This window comes from Sciurus carolinensis (genome assembly GCF_902686445.1).
Source record: "Sciurus carolinensis chromosome 14 unlocalized genomic scaffold, mSciCar1.2 SUPER_4_x, whole genome shotgun sequence".
Classification (NCBI taxonomy): Eukaryota; Metazoa; Chordata; class Mammalia; order Rodentia; family Sciuridae; genus Sciurus; species Sciurus carolinensis.
The window spans coordinates 4,831,484-4,856,703 of NW_025920103.1; the positions used below are offsets into that span (position 1 = coordinate 4,831,484).

The window sequence follows — 25,220 nt, forward strand, 5'->3', positions numbered from 1 at the left end:
AGGAAAAGAGGAACTTAAGCTGTCACTATTTGCTGATGACATGATTCTATATTTAGAGAATCAAAAAAACTCCTCCAAAAAATTTCTAGACATCAACAATGAATTCAGCAAAATAGCAGGCTATGAAATCAACATGTATAAATCTAAAGCATTTTTATAGGCAAGTGACAAAACAGGTGAAAGGGAAATGAGGAAAACAACTCCATTTGCAATAGCCTCAAAAAAAAAAAAAAAAAAACTTGGGAATCAATCTAACCAAAGAGGTAAAAGATCTCTACAATGAAAACTACAAATCATTGAAGAAAGAAATTTAGGAAGACCTTAGAAGATGGAAAGATCTCCCATGTTCTTGGATAGGAAGAATTAATATTGTCAAAATGGCCATACTACCTAAAGTGCTATACAGATTCAATGCAATTCCAATTAAAATCCCAGTGATATACCTTACAGAAATAGAGCAAGCAATCATGAAATTCATCTTAAGAATAAGAAACTCAGAATAGCTAAAACAATCCTTAGCAGGAAGAATGAAACAGGGGGTATCGCAATACCAGAACTTCAACTATACTACAAAGCAATAGTAAGAAAAACAGCAAGGTATTGGCACCAAAATAGACAGGTAGATCAATGGTACAGAATAGAGGACATGGACACAAACACAAATAAATACAATTTTCTCATAATACACAAAAGTGCCAAAAATATGCAATGGAGAAAAGATAGCCTCTTCAACAAATGGTGCTGGGAAAACTGGAAATCCATATGCAACAGAATGAAACTAAACCCGTATCTCTCACCCTGCACAAAAATCAACTCACAATGGATCAAGGACCTCGAAATCAGACCAGAGACCCTGCATCTTATAGAAGAAAAAGTAGGTCCAAATCTTCAACTTGTTGGCTTAGGATCAGACTTCCTTAACAGGACTCCCATAGCAGAAGAAATAAAATCAAGAATCAATAACTGGGATAGATTCAAAATAATAGCTTTCTCTCAGCAAGGAACTATTAGCAATGCAAAGAGAGAGCCTACAGAGTGGGAGAATATCTTTGCCACTCATACTTCAGATAGAGCACTAATTTCCAGAATCTATAAAGAACTCAAAAAACTCTACATGAAGAATACAAATAACCCAATTAACAAATGAGATAAGGATATGAACAGACACTTCACAGAAGAAGATGTACAAGCAATGAACAAACATATGAAAAAATGTTCACCATCTTTAGTAATAAGAAAAATGCAAATCAAATCTACACTAAGATTCCAGCTCACCCCGATTAGAATGGCGATTATCAAGAATACAAGCAACAATAAGTGTTGGTGAAGATGTGGGGAAAAAGGTACACTCATACATTGCTGGTGGGGCTGCAAATTAGTGCACACACTCTGGAAAGCAGTGTAGAGATTCCTTAGAATGATTGGAATGGACCTACTATTTGACACAGCTCTCCCACTCCTCAGCCTATACCCAAAGGACTTAAAATCAGCATACTACAGAGATACAGCCACATCAATGTTCACAGCTGATCAATTCACAACAGCCAGACTGTGGAACCAACCCAGATGCCCTTCAATTGATGAATGGATAAAGAAACTGTGGTATATATATGCAATGGAATATTACTCAGCTATAAAGAATAATAAAATTATGGCATTTGCAAGGAAATGGATGAAATTGGAGAATATCATACTAAGTGAGATAAGCCAGTCTCAGAAATCCAAAAGATGAATGATCTTGCAGATAAGCAAATGATGACACCTAATGGGGGGTGGGAGGGGGGCAAGAATGGAGGAAGAAGGCACTGTATAGAGGGAAAAGAGAGGTGGGAGGGTGGAGGGGAAGGAAAAAATAACAGAATGTATCAAACATCATTACCCTGTGTAAATGTATGATTATGCAAATGTTATGCTGTTACTCCATGTAGAAACAGAAAGAACATGTATCGCATTTGTTTACAATAAAAATAAATTTAAAAAGAAAAAAATTTAGGAAAGAGTAAAAAGGTTTGAAGTAGACGTGTGGAGAACCGAATAAAGAGATGACCATGAGAATGTAGCAAGTTTTCTGAATAGCATTGATAACTTAATAGAGGATTGAGACCATGAACTTAAAAAATACCACTTTACATGGTGTGTGATTTTGCTCTGATGTTTTTTTATCTGTGTTATCCTCAGTACAGGGAAGATGGTAAGTGTGTTAACCCAGGCCTGGAGTCTTTCAGCCCTTGGTGATAGGAGAACAACAAACTAAGGGAGTGGAGGATATAGGTAAAATAATGGACCATGTCTAGCAACTACTTTAATCCCTATTTTATATACCAATGCATTTTCAAAAACCACTTGGTTGAACCACAGTGTCAGTTATAAAAATTTAATTTGCAGATTTTGTGAATGTTCTTTTTAAAAGTCATTCATATCTGGTATTTTGATAGAGTGTTAAACTGTAGCACAACAAAATTTTGTTGAAGAACTTCAAAAGTGAGAATTTTTTTTAGTTGAAAGAGAACAGCTGCATTTCAGACATGAAAATAGCTTAAATAAAATTAAAGGTGTTGAAGAAGAGGTTCTTACAAGATTTCAAATTCTAAAGGAGGTACTCATAAAGTCATAATTTTAGAGTAATATAACTTCTTTTTTTCTTAGTTTGTGTAATAATTAACATTTTGTCACATTTGCTCATTTAACCTTCTCCCTCCTTTTCTCAGACACACACCCACACAGATCCACACACACACACCTTATTTTCTGAACTATTTCAAGCTAGCTTGCAAAAATCAATATATAATGTCCCTATAGGCATGTGTCTTAGGCATGTGTCTCTTAAGAATAAGTACATTCTGTATAGCATTATATATCAGAAAATTGATGCTAATGCTCATAGGAAAGTATAAAGCTCCAGTTTCCATCCAGGGATCCACCCTGGGCCAGAAGTTTGAGAGAAAAAGAAGAAAAAATCAACAAAACAGGAAACTTCACCCCTTTGATGTTGTTTCTCCAAATTTTTACCCCCTTCTCTAATTCCTGATTCTTGTTTACTTTTCACAGCCATCAGGTGTCTGCTTTCTTTTTTGTCTTGGGTTTTTAGTGGACATCAGTAGGAAAAGCAGAGATGGGTTTATCCTGCCATATCTTATCATATGTCTTTAGTACATTTTGGATGTGAAAAAATTAAATAATAGAAATATTTAACTAGTTTTAAAAGTAACTACATATGACTGTACCCTCAGTTATTTAAGGGATCACTTAATATTAATAAAATTACATGAAAGTAATTTTTTCACATTGGATATTTTCATAGGGCTAAGGAAAGAATGTTAAAATTCTCAGACCTCTCCATGCTAATTTTATTCTTGTTTCTCTCTTTAGATTTATCTCCTATTCTTATTAATTATAAACATAACTGCTTTATTTTAATCATATTTATATAATTACTTAGAAGGAAATTTATTTTCTTGGTTTCCTGTAGATACTTGCTTGTTTTGATATTTTATGAATAAATGAAAGAATTTTATACCTTAAACCTAAAACATTTTATCCTATTTAAATTTAATTAGAGTAGCATTAGATATGAGTTTCTTATCTGATTATTAGAATGTATTTTTTCCTTCGTAGCAACATGATGCAGAAGTTGAACACTTAACTGCAATTCTTAAGAAAAGGAATAATAAAGCAAGAGAATAAGATCCTTTTAATGCATTGAAAGAATTGAATGATAAATTTAAAAAAAAACAGGTAAGACCTATTTTAATATATTTACGGTAATAAGACCTTCTAAAAACTATGTTTTTATATAACGAATAAGTCAATAGTAGAACATTTTGGCTAGAGAAAATTTTGGTTGGATTTATGTTAATTTTATTTTGAAACACAATTATAAGTAAAATAGTCTTAAACTGCTCTTGTATCCTTTTCTTCTATATGGAAAAGCAAATTAGATGTTTGAAAATTTGAAATTTTTTCTTTATTCTTTACATCAGGGTCTTCCTGTTTCCCAGACTAATCTGAAATTTATGATCTGCTTGTCTCAGCCTTCTGAGTGAGCTGGGACTACCACTGTGCCCAACTCTGAAATTTTCTTAAAATTTTTAATTTTTTTGTAGTTACTACATTACTAAATTAAAAATAAGTGAAAAAAAATCCTGATAAGCTGAAATAATTAAGTGTTAGACACTGATTTCTGGCTTCAAATCTTACTATTTAACTGTAATTACACACCTAATAGATGAGACACAGCAGTAGATAGGATTAGGGAACAGAAACCCTTTTACAAAAAGACTTCAAACTGAAGCATTAAGTAAAGAAAGAATAGAAAATTTGAACAGACATATGTGGGACATAGTTAATTTTAACATGAGAATTCCAGGAAGAGAACAAGAGAATAGAGCAAAAGCCTAATATGATAGCCCAGAATTTTCCAAAACTGGTGAAAGACTCAAGAAATTGTAACTGACAAGGATAAATTTTAAAGAAATCATACATAGGCACTCTATTTTTAAAACTGCTGGAAATTTTAGATGTAGGTTAGAGGGGGAAAAAATTAACAAGCTGTAAATCCAAAATTTGGCTTTTAAGGAAGAAATACCACTTATCTTAAACCTAGAATAAGAAGAGAGACAATTTCCCTTAATTATAAAGCCAGCAAAACCTTGAATCTAAATCTTGACAGTTTAAGAAGAAAAAAAAATGGGACCATTCTCTTAAAAATATACACACAGGCCTGGAGATATAGTTCAGTTGGTAGAGTGTTTGCATGGCCAGAACAAGGCCCTGGGTTCAGTCTCCAGTACTGCAAAAAAAAAAAAAAAAAAAAAAAAAAGAAAAAAAAGAAAAAGAAAAAGAAAAAGGAAAAAAAAAGAATATGCATGCAAAAAAGTTTTAAATTAACAAAGTATAATCCACTCATACAAAGAATAATACAGCTAAATGGGATTTAGTTCAAGAATACATGGGTGGTTTAACACTTGAAAATTAACATCTGATTAAAGGAGAAAATGCCATATGATAATTTCAATTGATATGAAATTCAGCAACAACAAATGGTAATAGAAGGTAATTTCTTAAGTTCTCACCGAATACCTACAAAAAAATTAAACAACCAAATAATACCTAATGGTAAATTATTATTGAAATCTTGTTTTCTGAAATGAGAACAAAATAAAGGTGATTGCTGTAAACACATTGTTGAACATTTTTTTAATTATTGGAAACAAATGGGATACATGTTGTTTCTCTATTTGTACATGGAATCAGGCATACCATTTGTGTAATCATACATTTACATAGGGCAATGTTGTTTGATTTATTCTGTTATTTTTTCCCTTCCCCCATCCCTCACACCTCTCTTTTCCCTCTATACAGTCCTTCCTTCCTCCATTCTTACCACCCTCCTTATCCCTAACCCTAAACCTAACCCTAACCCTAAGCTAAACCCTCCCATCCCCCATTATATGTCTTCATCTGCTTATCAGCGAGATTATTTATCCTTTAGTTTTCTGAGATTGGCTTATCTCACTTGGCATGATATTCTCCAATTTCATCCATTTGAATGCAAATGCCATAATTTTATCATTCTTCATGGTGGAGTAATATTCCATTGTATATACATATGCCACAGTTTCTTCACCCATTCATCAACTGAAGGGCATCTAGGTTGGTTCGACATTCTGGCTATGGTGAATTGAGCAGCAATGAACATTGATGTGGCTGTATCTCTGTAGTATACTGATTTTAAGTCCTTTGGGTATAGACCAAGGAGTGGGATAGCTGGGTCAAATGGTGGTTCCATTCCAATCTTTCTGAGGAATCTCCACACTGCTTTCCAGAGTGTCTGCACTAATTTGCAACACCACCAGCAATGTATGAGTGTACCTTTTTCCCCACATCCTTACCAACACCTATTGTTATTTGTGTTCTTGATAATCGCCATTCTAATTGGGGTGAGATGAAATCTTAGGGTAGTTTTGATTTGCATTTCTCTTATTACTAGAGATGTTGAACATTTTTTCATATATCTATTGATTGCTTGTATATCTTCTTCTGTGAACTGTCTGTTCATTTTCTTTTTTTTTATTTTTTTACGTTTACATAGGGTAATGATGTTTCTTTTTTTCCCTTCCCCCCACCCCTCCTACCCTTTTCCCTTTATACAGTCCTTCTTTCCTTCATTCTTACCGCTCTCCTTAGCCTAACTCTAAACCTAACCCTAAACCTAATGCTAACCCCTCCCACCCCCATTATATGTCCTCATCCGCTTATCAGCGAGATCATTCGTCCTTTAGTTTTTTGAGATTGGCTTATCTCACTTAGCATGATATTCTCCAATTTCGACCATTTGCCTACAAATGCCATAATTTTATCATTCTTCATTGCGGAGTAATATTCCATTGTATAAATATGCCACAGTTTCTTTATCCATTCATCAACTGAAGGGCATCTAGGTTGGTTCCACAATCTGGCTATGGTGAATTGAGCAGCAATGAACATTGATGTGGCTGTATCTCTGTAGTATGCTGATTTTAAGTCCTTTGGGTATAGACCAAGGAGTGAGATAGCTGGGTCAAATGGTGTTTCCATTCCAAGCTTTCTGAGGAATCTCCACACTGCTTTCCAGAGTGGCTGCACTAATTTGCAACCCCACCAGCAATGTATGAGTGTTCCCTTTTCACCACATCCTCGCCAACACCTATTGTTGCTTGTGTTCTTGATAATCGCCATTCTAATTGGGGTGAGATGAAATCTTAGGGTAGTTTTGATTTGCATTTCCCTTATTACTAGGTATGTTGAACATTTTTTCATATATCTGTTGATTACTTGTACATCTTCTTCTGTGAAGTGTCTGTTCATTTCCTTAGCCCATTTGTTGATTGGATTATTTGTATTCTTCGTGTAGAGTTTTTTGAGTTCTTTATAGATTCTGGAAATTAGCGCTCTATCTGAGGTATGGTTGGCAAAAATATTCTCCCACTCTGTAGGCTCTCTCTTCACATTTCTGATAGTTTTCTTTGCTGAGAGAAAGCTTTTTAGTTTGAATCTATCCCAGTTGTTGATTCTTGCTTTTATTTCTTGTGCTATGGGAGTCCTGTTAAGGAAGTCTGATCCTAAGCCAACAAGTTGAAGATTTGTACCTACTTTTTCTTCTATAAGATGCAGGGTCTCTGGTCTGATTCCAAGGTCCTTGATCCATTTTGAGTTGAGTTTTGTGTAGGGTGAGAGATAGGGGTTTAATTTCATTCTATTGCATATGGTTTTCCAGTTTTCCCAGCACCATTTGTTGAAGAGGCTATCTTTTCTCCATTGCATATTTTTGGCCCCTTTGTCTAGTATGAGAAAATTGTATTTATTTGTGTTTGTGTCCATGTCCTCTATTCTGTACCATTGATCTACCTGTCTATTTTGGTACAAATACCATGCCGTTTTTGTTACTATTGCTTTGTAGTAGAGTTGAAGATCTGGTATTGCAATACCCCCTGCTTCGCTCTTGCTACTGAGGATTGCTTTAGCTATTCTAGGTTTTTTATTCTTCCAGATGAATTTCATAATTGCTTGCTCTATTTCTGCAAGGTACATCATTGGGATTTTAATTGGAATTGCATTGAATCTGTATAGCACTTTAGGTAGTATAGCCATTTTGACGATATTAATTCTGCCTATCCAGGAACATGGGAGATCTTTCCATCTTCTAAGGTTTTCTTGAATTTCTTTCTTTAGTGTTCTGTAGTTCTCATTGTAGAGGTCTTTCACCTCTTTTGTGAGATTGATTCCCAAGTATTTTATTTTTTTTGATGCTATTGTGAATGGGGTAGTTTTCCTAATTTCTCTTTCTGAAGATTCATCACTTATGTATAAAAATGCATTGGATTTATGAGCATTGATCTTGTAACCTGCTACTTTACTGAATTCACTTATGAGTTCTAAAAGTTTTCTGGTGGAATTTCCAGGTTCCTCTAAATATATAATCGTGTCATCAGCGAACAGGGATAGTTTGAGTTCTTCTTTTCCTATTCGTATCCCTTTAATTTCTTTGGTTTGTCTGATTGCTCTGGCTAGAGTCTCAAGGACGATGTTGAATAGAAGTGGTGAAAGAGGGCATCCCTGCCTTGTTCCAGTTTTTAGGGGGAACGCTTTCAGTTTTTCACCATTTAGAATGATATTAGCCATGGGCTTAGCGTAGATTGCCTTTATAATGTTTAGGAATGTTCCCACTACCCCAATTTTTTCTAGTGTTTTGAGCATGAAGGGATGCTGTATTTTATCAAATGCTTTTTCTGCATCTATTGAAATAATCATGTGACTCTTAACTTTAAGTCTGTTGATATGGTGAATGACATTTATTGATTTCTGAATGTTGAACCAACCTTGCATCCCTGGGATAAAACCCACTTGATCATGGTGCACTATCTTTTTAATATATATTTGTATGCGATTTGCTAAAATTTTGTTGAGAATTTTTGCATCGATGTTCATTAAGGATATTGGTCTGAAATTTTCCTTCCTCGATGTGTCTCTGTCTGGTTTAGGTATCAGGGTGATATTGGCTTCATAGAATGAGTTTGGGAGGGTTCCCTCCTCTTCTATTTCATGGAATACTTTGAGGAGTATTGGAATGAGCTCTTCTTTAAAGGTTTTGTAGAACTCGGCTGAGAACCCATCTGGTCCTGGACTTTTCTTTGTTGGCAGGCTTTTGATGACCTCTTCTATTTCATTGCTTGAAATTGGTTTATTTAGGTTGTGTATGTCCTCCTCGTTCAGTTTAGGTAATTCATATGTCTCTAGAAATTTGTTGATGTCTTCGAGGCTTTCTGTTTTTTTGGAGTATAGATTTTCGAAATAGCTTCTAATTATGTTTTGTATTTCACTCGTGTCTGTTGTGATATTTCCTTGTTCATTTCGAATTTTAGTAATTTGAGTTTTCTCCCTCTTTCTCTTTGTTATTGTGGCTAAGGGTTTATCAATTTTGTTTATTTTTTCAAAGAACCAACTATTTATTTTGTTAATTTTTCCGATGGTTTCTTTTGTTTCAATTTCGTTGATTTCAGCTCTGATTTTAACTATTTCCTGTCTTCTACTACTTTTGGTGTTGGTCTGCTCTTCTTTTTCTAGGACTTTGAGCTGTAGTGTTAAGTCGTTTATTTGTTGATTTCTACTTCTTTTGTTGAATGCGCCCTATGAAATAAATCTTCCTCTAAGTACTGCTTGCATAGTGTCCCAGAGATTTTGATATGATGTGTCTTTGTTCTCATTTACTTCTAAGAATTTTTTTATTTCTCTCATGATGTCTTCTGTTATCCATTCATCATATAATAGTGTATTATTTAATCTCCAGGTATTGGAGAAGTTTCTGTTTTTATTCTGTCATTTATTTCTAATTTCAATCCATTATGATCTGATAGAGTACAAGGTAGTATCTCTATCTTCTTGTATTTGCTAACAGTAGCTTTGTGGCATAAAATATGGTCTATTTTAGAGAAGGATCCATGTGCTGTTGAGAAAAAAGTGTATTCGTTCTTTGTTGGATGGTATATTCTATATATGTCTGTTAAGTCTAAATTGCTGATTGTGTTGTTGAGATCTACAGTTTCTTTATTCAATTTTTGTTTGGACGATCTATCCAGTGGTGAGCGAGGTGTGTTAAAATCGCCTAGTATGATTGTGTTGTGGTCTATTTGAATTCTGTAATTGAGAAGGATTTGTTTGACGTACGTGGATGAGCCAATGTTCGGGGCATAGATATTAATGATTGTTATGTCTTGCTGATTTATGCTTCCCTTAAGCAGCATGTAATGTCCTTCTTTATCCCTTCTGACTAGTTTTGGTTTGAAGTACACATTATCTGAGATGAGGATGGATACTCCAGCTTTTTTGCTGTGTCCGTGTGCATGGTATGTTTTTCCCCATCCTTTCACCTTTAGTCTATGGGTGTCTCTTTCTATGAGGTGAGTCTCTTGCAGGCAGCATATTGTTGGATTTTTCTTTTTAATCCAATCTGCCAGTCTGTGTCTTTTGATTGATGAATTCAGGCCATTAACATTCAGGGTTATTATTGTGATATGATTTGTATTCCCAGTCAATTGACTCATATTTGTTTTTGACATGATTTGGTTTCTCCTTTATTTGGCTATTCCTTTAGGCTCGCGCCTCCTGTTGCTGATTTGCATCATTGTTTTTCATCTCTTCCTCATGGAATATTTTGCTGAGAATGTTCTGTAATGCTGGCTTTCTTTTTGTAAATTCCTTTAGCTTTTGTTTATCCTGGAAGGATCTTATTTCATCGTCAAATTTGAAGGTAAGTTTTGCTGGGTATAAGATTCTTGGTTGGCATCCGTTTTCTTTCAGGGCTTGGTAAATGTTTTTCCAGGCCCTTCTGGCTTTTAGAGTCTGGATTGAAAAATCTGCTGATATTCTTATTGGTTTCCCCTGAATGTAATTTGATTCTTTTCTCTCGCGGCCTTTAAAATTCTGTCTTTATTTTGTATGTTAGGTATTTTCATAATAATGTGCCTTGGTGTGGGTCTGTTGTAATTTTGTATGTTTGGAGTTCTATAAGCCGCTTGTATTTGGTTTTCCATTTCATTCTTCAGATTTGGGAAATTTTCTGATATTATTTCATTGAATAGATTGTTCATTCCTTTGGTTTGTTTCTCTAAGCCTTCCTCAATCCCAATAATTCTTAAATTTGGCCTTTTCATGATATCCCATAATTCTTGTAGATTCTGTTCATGATTTCTTACCATCTTTTCTGTTTGGCCAACTTTGCTTTCAAGATTACATAATTTGTCTTCAATGTCTGAGGTTCTGTCTTCCAGGTGCTCCATTCTATTGGTTATGCTTTCTATGGAGTTTTTAACTTGGTTTATTGTTTCCTTCATTTCAAGAATTTCTGTTTGTTTGTTTGTTTTCAGTATCTCTAACTCTTTATTGAAATGATCTCTTGCTTCCTGTATTTGCTCTTTTAACTGTTGATTGGTGCGATCATCTAATGCCTGCATTTCCTCTTTCATCTCCTCCTTCAATGCCAGCATTTGCTCTTTCATCTCCTCATTTGCTTCCCTGATTGTTTTAATTATGTACATTCTGAACTCCCTTTCTGACATTTGCTGTGCTGTCATTGGGTTTTATTGATATAGTATTTAGATTTGTTTGGGACATTTTCTTCCCTTGTTTTCTCATATTGGTCAGATGTCAGTGGGACTCTGAAATAATGCAGATTTCCTCTATTGACTTATAGTGTCCCTGTAGATTTCCAGTGTATCACCTCCCAGCCTTCAGTAGCCAGAAGTCTTGGAGATACTTGATAATGCAGTGCTTCCAAAGAAAGCTGCCCCTAGCCCACTACTGATTCCACGGCTTGGAACTGGCTCTGTGCGGAAAGGTTCTCACTGGGTGGTCTGCTCCAAGAAGCTAGCCTTGAAAGGCGCCTCCCGCCGGAGTGAGCCACGCTGCTTGGGGAAGTCCCTGGCTGCCCTGTCCTGGTCCCTGAAGCCACATGTGGGCTGGAGGTCGCCTCTGGCTCTGGGACTTTGAGCTGGTTCTGTGCAGAAAGGCTCTCACTGGGTGGTCTGCTTCGAGAAGCTGGCCATGTGGGAGGAGCCCACCGCCGGAGTGAGCCGGGCTACCTGAGGAAGACTCTAACTGCCCTGCCCTGCTCTGATAAGCTGCCCCTATCTGGGCCTGCAGCCCAGACCGAGCTTCACCTGGTTGGGGAGACTCACCCCGTGGCTCTATTTCAGTCCGAGTCTCTCAATGCCTCCCCTTCTTGAATCCTGGGTTCTGGAGCAACTGGAGATGCAGTCACCCTCTAGTCCACCATCTTGGATCACCCCGTGGAAAGAGCCTGCAGCTGGAGGGGGCAGGGCCCCCTGGAGAAGTCTCTGACTGCCCTGCCCTGATCCCAGAGGATGCTTGCGGGTCAGAGCTTTCCCTTGGCTCAGGGACCTGTGGCTGGCTCTGTGTAGAAAGGCTCTCACTAGGTGGTCTGCTCTGAGAAGCTAGCCTTGAAAGGCGCCTCCCACCAGAGGGGGCCAGGCTGCTTGGGGAAGTCCCTGGCTGCCCTGTCCTGGTCCCTGAAGCCACTTGCGGGCCAGAGCTCCCATTGTTGAACATTTTAATGAAGTTCTTGTTAATCCAGTAAAGGGAAGAAAGGATTGGAAAGAAAAACATTAGTCATTCACAGATGATATGATTATATACTTACATACATTACATAGATATCCAAAGAAGTATATAGATAAACTCTGAATGAATAAGCAAATTTAGCAGACTCTAGAAGTAAGATTACCATATGAAAATCAAGTGTATTTTTATATGCCAACAGCTACAATGAAGTATTAAGGGCTATTTACTGAAATATTCCATATGTAGTATCATAAAATTATAATTGATTACCCAGGAATAAATCTAAAGAAGATGTGTAGGACATCTACACTGAAAGCTATGATCAGTAAATTAAAAAATAAAACATAAATGGAAGGATATGTTATGTTCATGAATGAAACACTCATTGTTGTATACATTTCATTTCTTTCCATTTATTAGATACATGTTACAATCTGGTTACTCATGGTACTGCACACTGAAGATTTGTACAATTATATATATATATATATATAGTTGTTCAATAGAAATTTTACTTGGAAAACATTTCTGACTACCGTAAGTGCCTTTAACATGTTAGGGATCTTGCAAATTTTTCGTAGAATGAAGTAAACTTTCCTGGACATTACTAATGTTTAGGAGAATATAGTGATTTTTTAGCTGTGACCTATTTAATCATGAATGCTGCCTCTGTTTTGCTACATTGCTTGGTTAAGTAGACCAGATTGAGAAAATTTTTTAATATGAAAATGGTTTTAGTTTTATATTTGAAATATTTAACTTTTTTCTCCCTAGTTAAATGAAGTAAGTGAAGAAAACAGAAAGATGGAACTACAGGCTAAAATAGTTCAGGCTCATCTGGATAACTTACAGGTAGATTGTCTGCTCCTCACAACATCATTACATTTGGATTTGTTTACTTTTTATACAATCATTCTTTAACATATGGATATGTACTATTGCAGAGGAAGTATGAATTTATGACAACACAGAGATTGAAAGAAGATTCCTATGCTGCTCATGAAATGTAAAGTGTAAAACAAGAAAAAGTACCAGTTTCTAAAACTTCTAAGGTATGATGTGTCTGAAAATTTCTCCAGAGAAAAATTTATTTTGTCCTCCAGTCTTTTTCTTTCATTTAGCAAACATTCTATTTGGTATTCTTTTAAAGACAGATATCTCTAGAATATTACAAATATATTTCTATGTGCAAAAAAATATTTTAGCAGTGTTTCAGGTACAGTAACTCAAATCATAAAATCTTTTTGTTAATACTGACTTTATAATTTTGCATATCATGTTAATAGAATTTATAGTTATAAAGACAGAGAGTAACTTTTTTGGAAAGAAGTAAATATGAATTACCATAGTGGAATTTCATTACCTTTGGAAACCTTCAGATTTGTTAGAGTCTCTTAGATATAAGATGAGTTATACTGTAGAGTTAAAGCCAATTTTACTTTTCTGTCTTATCATACTTGAATCAAGAGCTTTCATGAAAATTCCTTATTTTGTTAATAAAGTTCAGTTCTTTTACTTTCATTTTTGTGAGTTTCTTGCTTATCTTAGCCAGCATTAATGTTTTCAATATTAGTTGGCCATATTTGATGTGGAATTTTTTTTACTTGTTTGGAGAAGCTCTGTCCTTAAAAAATATCTAAAATATGCTAAAAGCATATTAGGTAAATTCTTCTATAACTTTGTTGAGATTATAAATTGACATCATTGTTTGATTTAATTTTTGACATATAGATACCACTTAAAGGGCAAGTATATGAACTTCTAATGGTCTTCATGGACTGGATTTCACACCATCACCTTAGCAAAGTAAAACATGAAGAATCTGGTATGGATGGTGAAAAGCTGTTACTCAAATTTTCTTCTCAGTGAAATGATATTCAAGAAAATTGTGTAAAGGTTTGTTTTTAAATTTGAATTATATGGTTCAGTAGATATAAAAATTAAATAAGGGAAAGCCTTGGATATCTTATAAGTGAAAAATATTGAATGTATTTTTGATAGAAAATTGACCACACTAATAGTCACTTTAAAAAGTTTCCTTTTGGACCCTATCAAAACTAATTCACACTTATGTTTTTCTTAATGTGATCAGAATTTGTCTTTTCAAAAGTAGAGATAAGACATTAGTGGTGAAATAATTGTATATTAGAATTATAAATATTCAGTGGAGTGGACAATTCCACCTATCCATAATTTTAGGATTCAAAACCTACAACAACCTACCTGGTCTTTTGGCATGAAGGGCTAAAAACATTTATTTTCAAGAGGATTCTAAAATCAAAGAGAAAGAACTTCTTATATTACAGATATTAAATTGAATATTGATACTAATGATTTCTAAATAGGATAAAAGATATTTAGAGATTGATGGTTAGATTCCATAAGAAATACATGGAAAAATTGAAGAGTCAGAAGTATGAGTGATATTGGCTAAATTATATTGTTTTATTCTGTGTGTGCACAAATATGTATAACAAATCCCATCATATATACAACTATAATGCAATAATGAAAAAAGTTGAAAAATGAAAAAAAATAGAGGTGGAATTCAAGGAGACAACCTATCATTATTTCTGTCTTTGACAATGAAAGATCATGTGTGATGGAATGTGGGTGACTTCTAGAAGCTGGAAATCGCCCTTATCTTACAAGTTAGCAAAGATATGGTGATCTCGGTTCAACCACTTCAAAGCATTGTATTCTGCCAACATCCTGAATAAGCAAGGAACTGGATCATCTCCAACCTCCAGAAAGGAACATAATTTCTGTAGACATGATGATTATCATGATCAATGAAGTCTGAGATCCACATCAGACTTCCAGCCTACAGAACTATAACATAATAAGTGGGTTGTTTAATTAAGTTTGTGGTAAATTTTTATGGTAGTGATGGGGGACATATACCTTGGGATTTACTTTGTCATCTTTAAAGATACTCTTTTTTATTTATTTTTATAAGAAAATAAATGGGATACATGTTGTTTCTCTGGTTCTACATGAAATAAACGTGTACCATTTGTGTAATCATACATTTACATAGGGTAATGGTGTTTGATTCATTCTGTTATTTTTTCCTTCCTCCCCACCCGTCCAACCCCTCTTTTCCCTCTATACAGTCCCTCCTTCCTTCATTCTTGCCTCCCTCCCACCCCCCATTATGTGTCATCATCTGCTTATCAGCAAGATCATTCGTCCTTTGGTTGTTTGAGATTGGCTTAACTCCCTTAGCATGATATTCTCCAATTTCATCCATTTCGCTGCAAATGCCATAATTCTATTATTCTTTATGACTGAGTAATATTCCAGTGTGTGTGTGTGTGTGTGTGTGTGTGTGTATACAAGTTTCTTTATGCACTCATCAATTGAAGGACATCTAGGTTGTCTTGATTTAATTGGGATTTGCAATTTTTGCTGAGCATAGATTCTTATATCTAAAATACTGTTTCAACTTACTAATATGTTAATAAAGGTAAAGCAATCTTAAAGCATAAGAAAAGTATTAATAGAATAAGAAAAGGGTAAATAGTACCAAATTAATGAATTACTGAATTGAATACTTATGGCCAACATAAGCAAGTATTCATATAATTCATATTTTCTGATTTTAAAATAATGCAACCCTTTTTTAAAAAAATAACTTTTTCTTTGGTATGAGAACAAGAGGATTAAAGTATAAACCACTTTGGTGAGTCTTATATTTATTATAAGAATACAACTATAACTCAAGAGTAATTTCAAAGAGTAATCTCTTTTTTTATTTTTTTGTGGTACTGGGTATCGAACACAGGGCTTGTGCTCATAAGGCAAGCACTCTACCAGCCGAGCTATCTCCCCAGCCCAAAGAGTAATCTCTTTAGAAATTAACCTTTGGATCTTTCTGACACATTTGGTTATGTATTTTATCACAGTTGTGACCCATTATTATTGAAGGATGGGTTTAATATTTTAAAATGCAAAAAGCCACTGTGAACTAAATGTGGTCAATTAGATAGATGATCAGACTGGATATACCTTACAAAACTTAATTTTCTTGCATGATTCAAAAATAGATGAGTGGGATATTTCTAGAGAAATTGAGAATGGAGGACTGGGGATATAGCTTAACTGGTAGAGTGCTTGCCTTGCATGCACAAGGTCCTGGGTTCAATCCCCAGGACCACCAAAAAAAAAAAAAAAGGAAAGAAATTGAGAATGGAGAAATGTAGTAGCATGAAGTAGAATCTGCCAAGAATAGATGCATTACAGCTAATGTTTACAAAATTGTGGTTATAGGACTATGCATCAAGATGTTAAACTAGAAAGATCCAAACTCTCATAATCCCCTGGAAACACCAAATTAACTATAATATGTGGACCAGGACATGTTTGTGAGGACTCCAGAGACCAGTTGAAATGCTGTAGCAGACAGGTCAATGTGCAGCCAAAAAGGGAATCCATCAAAAGGAATAAGAAAAATTGTGGGATTTTGCATGTCCATGTCCCCTCCCCCCACAGTACAATACAGCTGGAAGAAACTCCCATATCTCAGTTCCTCCTTTGGAATGAGCAAAAGAATGGACTGTGCAGTCAATATTTTGACTTGTGTGGAGGCTGCTCACAGTAGTGGTGTCTTGTCTTGCCTATTGGTTTTTGTCTTGCTGAAGTAAATGATGGCATAGTTTGGAAACTGCACAAAACAGGTGAATGCTGTACCATGTTAGAGCTTCAGAGATGTGTACTTTTGCACAAAGAAGTAAGAAGAATTATGGGCTTCTGAGAAGAATTAAGAAAGGCTGAGGAATTCAAGACATTATAAAGTATACAGGCCTAGAGAAGACATATCTCTCAGAAAAAGTCTGAGAGGTCTTAAAGTCTTTAGCCAGGATGATTGATGAAATTCTTCCCTGCATGAAGTTAGTTGTATAGACTTGGAAAGGTGGTTGTTTTTCAAATGCCCAAACTGGGGGTGGGGCGTTGGGGTTGGTGAAAATCACAAGGCACCCAAAGAAACAAGGACATTGGTTCAATCAAATGAACAAAAACCATGTTCCAGATACTGAACTTAAGGGAATTCAGATCTCTGAAGTTTCTGAAAATTTTAAAACTGTCTTAAAGATACTCAGTGGATTAAGAGAACACAGATAAAACAAAATTGGGAAAATGATATATGAACTAAGTGAGTATCAGCAAAAGGATGGAAATTATAAGAAAGGATCTGTTTTATTCAGCTTTTTTACCACTGTGACCAAAAGACCTGATGAGCAATTTTAGAGGATGAAAATTTTAATTGGCACTCAAAGTTTTCAGAGATCTTGATTCATGGATAACTGACTGCATTATTCTGGGCCTGAGGTAAAGTAGAACATCATAGTGGAAGGGTGTGGAGGAGGCAAACTTCTCAGTACATAGCAATCAGGAAGCAGAGAAAGTTCCACTCACTAGGGGGAAAATATACCCCAAAGGAACACCCCCAGTGACCTACCTCCTTCTCCAGCCACATCCTAAGTGCTTACAATCACTACCCAGTTAGTCCATCCTAGTGGATTAAAGTATTGATTAGGTTAATGCTTTTAAAACCCCATAATTTCACTGCTAAACTTAGTTGTATTGTCTTACACATGAATTTTTTTGGGGGGATATTGCATATCTGAAAATAACAGGAATACAATGTCTGATCTGAGAAATGCACTATTAGACTTGATCAAACAAAAGAAATCAATTAAGAATGGTAAAAGAAAATCAATTAAGAATGGTAAAAGAAAAAGCAGAAGAAAGATAACTTAGAGGGCTCTTGGGATACCATCATGTGGACCAATGCACACAATATGGGAGTCACAAAAAAGAAGAGAGAGGGAGAAGAGTCAGAGAGCTTGACTGTAGAACTTATGGCTGAGGAGTGCTTTTTCTGAGGAAAGAAATAGGCATCCAAATTCAAGAAGCTTAAGACACTCCAGGTAAGAACCCCAGAGAACTACATCAAGACACAATATAATCAAATTTTCAAGTCAAAGATAAAAGGATCTTAAAAGTCAAAGACAAAGTTGCAAGAGAAAAGCAACTTGTCGCACACAAAGAAATCTGTGTAAGGATTTTATCAGATTTTCAGCAAAGCCCTTGCAAGCCAGAAGACATTAGAATAGCACATTCCAAGCGTGAAAGTTATAAAAAGACTGTCAAACAAAGTGTACTTTATTCAATGAAATTGTTCTTCAGAAATAAGGGAGAAATTAAGTCTTTCTTGGATAAACAAAAACATTAGAACTGCCCTACAAGAAGTTCTAAAGGGAATCCTTTAAGTTGAAATGTAATTACATTAGACATCAAATATAAAGCCATATGAAAACAAAATTCTCTGGTAAAGGTAAATATATGGACAAATATAGTAAGTAGCTCTATTGTAGTTTTGGTGCAAAGCATGAACTCTGAAAATGATAGAGGATTATTAAAATAAATTAATCCTTATCTGTAAGTTTTGAATTTATATTGTTTCATCCCATGTACAAAGCTGTTTTTTTCTACAAATGATTTTTTTTTGTTTTGTTTGCATTGGGGGGGTGTAAAGGAATGCAGAATGTTTTGTGAGTTTTGCTTCAGTGACTTTAGTACAAATTAAAAATTCTAAACTATAGTTAAAATAAAGTAAAATAAAATAAAAAGCTCTAAACAATGAATAGACATGATCAAGAAGACAATATTCTTAAGATGCCAGTACTCCTCAATTTAATCTACAACATCATTATTTTCTTTATCAAAAGCCCAGCTAGCTTCTTTGCAGAAATTGAAAGGGCAGCCCTGAAATTCATATTGAATTATTGTTGACCCAGATATCAACATCATGTTTAGAAAAGAAGTATACTTTCTTCCTATTTTTAAAATTAACTGCAGCAATATAGTAGTAAATAGAGTGGTACTGGCTTGAGGTTGGACATACTGATTAGTGGACTAGAATCAAAGTCAGAAGTGAACCTTCATGGTTACAAGGAATTTATTTTTGCCATAGTACTAAAGGAGTTCAGTGAGAAAAGAATAAATTTTCAAATAATGATGCTGAGACAGCTGGGTGACTGCATACAAAGAATGATTTACACTCCTGCCTAAACCATATATTAACAAACCTACTGAAATTCATCAAAAGTCTCAATGTGTAAAGAGGTTAAAGTATAATTCTTGGAAGAAAACATCTAAGTAAATCTTGGTGACCTAGGATTTGGCAGTGTTTTCTTAAGTATAACAAAAAGCATAAGCAACTAAGACAAAAACTAACAGAATAATTATACCTTTGAAAATAAAAATTTCTGTGCATCAAAAGATATCAAGAGCTGGGGTTGTAGCTCAGTGGAAGGGTGCCTAGCATGTGTGAGGCACTGGGTTCCATCCTCAGAATTACATATAGATAAATGAAGGTCCATCAAGAACCAAAAAAAAAAAATTAAAAAGAAAAAGATATCAAGAAAATTTAAAAAGACAACCCACTGAATATAAAAAATATTTTCAAATTACATATTGAATAAGGGACTTCCATTCTGAGTATTTAAAAAAACTGAGCAATAAAAATGATTAATAAGCCCAATGAATTTGAATAGACATTTATGTATAAGAGATGTATAACTGGTCAGTAAGCACATTAAACAGTATTCACCATTATTAGTCATCAGGGAAATGTAAATGGAAACCATGATATACCACTTCACACTTACCAGGATGGCCTATATAAAAAAGTCACATGATTATAGATTTGAAGAAATTGAAACTCTTACACAGTGCTAATAAGATTATAAAATGGTATAGCTACATAGAGAGATAGTTTGGTTGCTCATTCAAAAAGGATTGTCAGCAATTCTACTAGGTGTGCAGTAAAGAAAAATGAAGGCATTTGTAGACATAAAAATGTGTACATGATTGTTCATAGTAACATGACTTATAATAGCCAACAAATAGAACTAGCCCAAATATCAACCAACTAATAATCAATAGATTTTTATATCTATTATAGTGTTTACTGTATTTATAATAATATTACTATTATTGAAAAGGAATGAAGTTTTATGCATGTTAATACATGAATTTTAGCATTATGGAAATTCCTCAGAAAACTTAGAATGAACACACCATTTGACCTAGCTATCCCACTCCTGCATTTATACCCAAAGTACTTAAAATTAGCATGCTACAGTAGTGCAGTCACATCAACATTTATAACTGACCAATTTGCAATAGCTAGATGGTGGAACCAAACTAGATGCCCTTCAATAGATGAATGGATAAAGAAACTATGGAATATATACACCATGGAATATTATTCAGCCATAAAGAAGAATAAAATTTGCAGGTAAATGAATGGAGTTGGAAAATATCATGCTAAGTGAAATAAGCCAATCCGCCCCCCCAAAAAGGTCAAATATTTTCTTTGATAAGTGGATGATGATATGTAATGGGGGAGGAGGTGGGGGGGCTGGTAAGAGAAGAATGGAGTAACGTTGGATTGTGTAGAGGGAAATGGGGAGAGGGGGTGGGGCAGGAACTGAGACAGACATCATTACCCTATGTACATGTATGATTACACGAATGGTGTGAATCTACAGCATGTACATAGAAATGAAATGTTGTTCCCCACTTGTGTACAATGAATCAAAATGCAGTCTGTAAAAAAAAAAAACCACGAATTTTGAAAACATTATACTAAGTGAAAAAATTCATTCACAAAAGACCATATGGTATGATTCAATTTGTATGAAAAATCAAGAAAAAGCTATAGACAGAAAGTAGTTAGTGGTTGACTGGGAGACTTGGGGTAAAGTGTTGGGATGATGCTAATTGTAAGATTATTTTTGGAGTTGGAAAATGTTTTAAAACTGGTTGTGGTGGTGGGTTGCACAATTTTATTAATATTCTAAAAATCACTGGATTATACAGTGTAAAAGATTGGTTGTGGGTGAATAAGGTACTGAATGCAAATCCATTTACTCATCTCTGGTAAAGTTGATCAGTGAATCATGAAAAAGTAATTGGATTGAGGAAAAAGATTTTTTCAGTAAGCCAGCAAAACTGAGAAGATGGTAGACTACTACCCCAAAAGATCATCTTGACACAAGTTTCAGACTCCATTTATCTTTAGACAAGGGGAAAAGAGGGGGTAGTCTGGTTAGGAAGGGACTGATGCCTGGGAACTTCTAGGCACCAGTTTAATGGTCTGGAGTGGGATATTGCAAAATCTGGTAGTTGGCAATCTGTTCATCATGATGTCCCTGTAAAACTTAAAATGTCTTAGTTACCATTTTCTTGTTGCCTTTAGTGTTGAAATGGGAAGATAGGCATTAGGGAGATTTTGGGCAAATCAACCTTTTATGACCAGTTCAGAGCAAACATTCTTTAAGCTACTTATGTGTCTACATGTAGAGTTGAACAGAAACAATCTGACCCAAAAATTAAGGTAGCAAGGGAGAGAGATAAAGTGCAAAGGCAAAATTGCCAGAATTTTCACCCTGTTTAGTCACCCTTTGGACATCTGCTTAGGCCCAAGTGAACAGTTAGTGCTTTTCTTTCTTTCTTTTTTTTTTTTTAGTCATAAATGGACACAATGCCTTTGTTTACTTCTATGTGCTGCTGAGGCTAGAACACAGTGCCTCACATGTGCTAGTCAAGTGCCCTACCACTGAGCCACAACCCTAGTCTAATAGTTAGTTCTTTTGACAAAAGCAGCCTTCAAGTCCTTGAAAGTTAATATAGGCAACAGTTATCATCATAAACCCACATGTTGTAGGCACTATCTACAGCAGAACTAGCGAAAGACTAATAATATATTGATCAGTTCTCTGATTTGACCTTCAAAATTGGTGATTTTTAAAGTCAACTGCAGGTAAGTGAAGCTGGAGTGTTTATTTAGATTTTCCCTCAGTTACAAATTATGTCTCAAAAAAGCTATTGCTAAAAAACCCACAACCACAACCAAAACAATATAACCAGGGCTACATGGTACTCTTCGTCTTTGTGTCTCCTAAGTCTCTATATTTTGGACACTTTAACATCGCCTTTCTCCCCCTCCTCATGTTTTATGTTATTATGTTGAAGAGTCTGAATTTGTTGAATATCTTGTAGTCTTAATTATTCTGAATGCTCCCTTGTAGAGTTATGTAACCTGTTTCCTGGAAGGAATACTTTAGAGTCAGTCACATATTAAAATGAGGTGGGAGAGTTTAACACATGAGATTTTATTGAGATTGTGATCTTAACACAATATGTGGTTATCAAATTGCATTTATTCATGAAAGTATCCATAAAAGTACTATTTGGGCATTTTTCAAATTATGAAATGTCTGTAATTTTTTCTTTTTTGTTTGAGGTTTTATTGTTCGAATTAAAGGAAATGGTACCTTAACACTAGTAGGAAGCCAGTGAAGAACATTGAGGGAGAAAATAGTATCAGGTTTATTCTTTCAAAGGATTGTGCTGACTGTTACATGGAGTCAATCACGTGTCTGTGATGGGAGAAAAATTAAGAAACTCTTAAGTAATTAATGTGAAATAAGGTAGCAATTTAGATTGGGATGGTTGGTATAGAATTAGAACTGGACTGTTTTGAAAGGAGATAAAATTGAAGGGACTTGTTAATGGATTCCATGTAAGAATTGAAGAGTCAAAGTTGACTTTCAGGTTTATGACTTTTGCAACTGTATGAGTGTTGATAGTAGTAACTCAGAGTAGGAACTATTGGGGGTGGGAAATTTCAGTATGTAGGGGAATCTGACAAGATTCTTTTGGATATGTTGAGTTTGAAATGACTTTGAACAGCAAAATGGATTGTGTCTAGAAGCTATTGACATGAGAGACCCAGAACTCTTGGAGAAGTTTGATATGTTTGTATATATCTATATCTATATATATCTATATATATATATATTAGTTACTATAAATTGATGACTAATATCTATAGATATTAGTCATCAATTTATAGTAAATAATATAGAATCTTGAGTAACTCCAATATTTAACAGTCAGGCAAATGAGAATAAATAAGCAAAAGAGACTGGTAAGTAGTAGCCAGAGAAGTAGAAGGGAAACCAGGAGGAATTGATGCCACAGAATCTGAAGAGGGAGAATATTTCAAAAGGAGGATGTACCACATCTTGCTTCAAGAGGTCAAATATGCACTTTGAAACTAAGGTTTATTTTTATAACTTATTAGTCATGTCTGTTGTTGTATATATGATTTTTTATCCTGGATTTGCTTTAATTAATTTATCAGTAATGTGTTTCTATTTTCTCACTGTAATTTTTTTTTTTGTACCAGGAATTGAACTCAGGGGTACTTGACCACTGAGCCACATCCCCAGCCTTATTTTGTATTTTGTTTAGAGACAGGGTCTCACTGAGTTGCCTAGTGCTTTGCTTTTGTTGAGGCTGGTTTTGAACTCAGGATCCTTCTGCCTCATCTCCCAAGCTGCTGGGATGACAGGCACACACCATTTGTATTCTTTTATGATATTCTCAGTCAGATGCAGATAAATGAGAAAGCAGAGAGGCTCAAAGGAAAAAAAAAACAAGAGTTTACATATTCACAGGTCTTAGAGACAGAAGGCACTGCAGGTTATGCAGAGTCACATGAGAAACACCAGAGTGGTCAAGAGGCAGAAGACAGAAACAAAGGGAAAGCATTAGAAGGGAAGGACTAAGAAGGGTGAATAGGAGTGACTGACTACAATAATTTTCTAAGGCATGGATCACACAGAGAAAGTTTGACTCTGGATTGGTTAGATCAAAGGCATCATCAAGTATGCTTTTTGTTGTCTCAAAGAATTGGTGAGCTCAGGGACGGGCAGTCTTTCCCTAGTTAGAAGGTCTATTTTTTTTAATATTTTATCAAAATTGAAATTATTATTTTTTTATTGTAAACAAATGGGATACATGTTGTTTCTTTGTTTGTACATGGCATAAAGGCATACCATTTGTGTAATCATAAATTTACATAGGGTAATGTTGTTTGATTCATTCTGTTATTTTTTCCCTTCCCTCCCACCCCTCCCACCCCTCTTTTCCCTCTATACAGTCCTTCCTTCCTCCATTCTTGCCCCCCTCCCTAACCATAACTCTAAACCTAACACTAACCCTCCCACCCCCATTATGTGTCATTATCCACTTATTAGTGATATCATTCGTCCTTTGGTTTTTTGAGGTTGGCTTATCTCACTTAGCATGATATTCTCCAATTTCATCCATTTGCCTGCATATGCCATAATTTTATCATTCTTTAAGGTTGAGTAATATTCCATTGTATATATATATACCACAGTTTCTTTATCCATTCATCAATTGAAGGACATCTAGGTTGGTTCCACAATCTGGCTATTGTGAACTGAGCAGCTATGAACATTGATGTGGCTGTATCTCTGTAATATGCTGATTTTAAGTCCTTTGGGTATAGGCCAAGGAGTGGGATAGCTGGGTCAAATGGTGGTTCCATTCCAAGCTTTCTAAGGAGTCTCCACACTGCTTTCCAGAGTGGCTGCACTAATTTGCAGCCCCCCCAGCAATGTATGAGTGTACCTTTCTCCCCACATCCTCGCCAACACCTGTTGTTGCTTGTATTCTTGATAATCGCCATTCTAATTGGGGTGAGATGGAATCTTAGGGTGGTTTTCATTAGCATTTCTCTTATTACTAGAGATGTTGAACATTTTTCCATATGTTTGTTGATTGCTTGTAGATCTTCTTCTGTGAAGTGTCTATTCATTTCCTTAGCCCATTTGTCAACTGGATTATTTGCATTCTTGGTGAAGAGTTTTTTGTGTTCTTTATAGATTCTGGAGATGAGTGCTCTATCTGAAGTATGATTGGCAAAGATTTTCTCCCACTCTGTAGACTCTTTCTTTGCATTGCTGATAGTTTCCTTTGCTGAGAGAAAGCTTTTTAGTTTGAATCTATCCCAGTTATTGATTCTTGCTTTTATTTCTTGTGCTATGGGAGTCCTGTTGAGGAAGTCTGGTCCTAAGCCGACATGTTGAAGCTCTGGACCTACTTTTTCTTCTATAAGATGCAAGGTCTCTGGTCTGATTCCGAGGACCTTAATCCATTTTGAGTTTAGTTTCGTGCATGGTGAGAGATATGGGTTTAGTTTCATTCTGTTGCATATG

General features: G+C 35.1%; 1 pseudogene; it reads left to right on the forward strand.

Annotated features, from left to right (window-relative positions):
* The window catches only part of LOC124973081 (coiled-coil domain-containing protein 138-like), a 102,421-nt pseudogene that overhangs the window by 43,583 nt on the left and 33,618 nt on the right, over positions 1-25,220 (forward strand).